We start from the raw sequence: 2,214 nt of genomic DNA, 5'->3' as shown, positions 1-2,214 counted from the left end.
GAGAAAGAAATTCCCAAATAAAATACAAATTTAAAGCATTAGGCATTGCAGAGATCTGTTATTAAGAGAGTTGAGCGGAAAAGTGGCAGTGGATGAATTACGCTTGAATCATTAGGATGACAGGTAAGGGTCTGGTTTGGAAAGCACATTCAAGTGTCAGAAATCTGAACTTTGGTCTCGGCTCTTCTTTCTTCACCACATCACTGTGGGCCAATCACTTCTCTGAGCCTGTGTCCCCACCTGTAAAATGAGCAAATGATAGTACCTCATAAGTTGTCAAGATGATTAAGTGAGATAAGTGGCTTGAAGTAAGTAAGACCCTTAGCCAGTCTCTGGCCCTTGGTAAGCCCTCGATTTTTTTCTTTTGCAGTTAAAAAAAAAAAAAAAGATTAAATTTACCATTTTAAAGAGTACAATTCAGTGATTTTTCGGTGTATTCACAAGGTTGTGAAACCACTGTATAATTCCAAAACATTTCCATCCCCCTCAAAAGAAACCCTGTACCCATTAATAGTTACTCTCCACTGTCCCCTTGCTGCAGCCCATGGCAACCACTAATCTACTTTCTGTCTCTATGGATTTGCCTGTTCTGACATGTCATATACACAGAATCATACAATATGTGCCCTTTTGTGTCTAGCTTTTTTCTCTTAGCACAAAGCACCTGATATTGTTGATGTTGTTGTTTTTCCTATTCCCTATGGCTAGAACAGCGAAGAATCAAATGACATAACGAATGTGGAACTTTTTTGTAAAGAAGAAATTGCTCTGGAAGTGTAAGGATTGACTTAGCCGTTGGGGTGTTCACACTTTTGTAGGAATGGAGAGGTGCCCACAGAAACTTACTTGAGGGAAAATAAAATCGTAAGGTTAAGAAATATAACAAAAGTGAAAATATGCTTCTATTACTCAAATATAAGTTGTCCGTTTGAAAAATATTCACCTGACTTTTAAAACTTTTTGCTTGCTCAGTTAAGTTCTTTTTGTCCTGAGAGCTGCCACCACCCTGTCCAAATCTTCGGTCTCTTCAGATCTTTAAGCCATGCCATGAGGTATATGGAACAAGAAGACAGAGTTGTGGCGGGTCTGAGAAGGCAGGCTGTTAGCTGTACCTCACGGTCCCAGCTGTCTACACTGGCCTTTGTTGTTACTGTTAGGTGTAGTCAAGTTGGTTCAGACTCATAGGGATCCTATGTACAATAGAACGAAATCCACCCAGTCCTGCACCATCCTCACAATTGTTGCTATGCTTGAGCCATTGTTGCAGCCACTGTGTCAATCCATCTTGTTGAGGGTCATCTTCTTTTTCACTGACCCCTACTTTACCAAGCATGATGTCTTTCTCCAGGGACTGATGATCTCTCCTGATAACATGTCCAAAGTATATGAGAAGTAGTCTCGCCATCCTTGCTTCTAAGGAGTATTCCAAGACAGATTTGTTAGTTCTTTTGGCAGTCCATAGTATATTCAATATTTTTTGCCAATAGCACCATTCAAAGGCATCAATTCTTCTTCAGTCTCCCATATTATCGTCCAGCTTTCACATGCATACGAGGTGACTGAAAACACCATGGCTTGGATCAGACGCACCTTTGTCTTCAAGGTGACTAGCTCTGCTTTTCAACACTTTAAAAAGGTCCTTTGCAGCAGATTTGCCCAGTGCAATGCGCCTTTTGATTTCTTGACTGCTGCTTCCATGGCTGTTGATTGTGGATCCAAGTAAAATGACATCCTTGACAACTTCAATCTTTTCTCCACTTATCATGATGTTGCTTATTGGTCCAGTTGTGAGGATTTTTTATTTTTATTTATTTTTTTTAATAACTTTTATTAAGCTTCAAGTGAACGTTTACAAATCCAATCAGTCTGTCACATATAAGTTTACATACATCTCACTCCCTACTCCCACTTGCTCTCCCCCTCTTGAGTCAGCCCTTTCAGTCTCTCTTTTCTTGACAATTTTGCCGGCTTCCCTCTCTCTCTATCCTCCCATCCCCCCTCCAGACAAGAGCTGCCAACACAGTCTCAAGTGTCCACCTGATATAATTAGCTCACTCTTCATCAGCATCTCTCTCCCACCCGCTGTCCAGTCCCTTTCATGTCTGATGAGTTGTCTTCAGGGATGGTTCCTGTCCTGTGCCAACAGAAGGTCTGGGGAGCATGGCCGCCGGGATTCCTCTAGTCTCAGTCAGACCATTAAGTCTGGTCTTTTTA

Source organism: Loxodonta africana, chromosome 1, assembly GCF_030014295.1.
Source record: "Loxodonta africana isolate mLoxAfr1 chromosome 1, mLoxAfr1.hap2, whole genome shotgun sequence".
Taxonomy (NCBI): domain Eukaryota; kingdom Metazoa; phylum Chordata; class Mammalia; order Proboscidea; family Elephantidae; genus Loxodonta; species Loxodonta africana.
The sequence above is the reverse complement of the archived record's forward strand: the minus strand, read 5'-3'. Positions refer to the sequence as shown.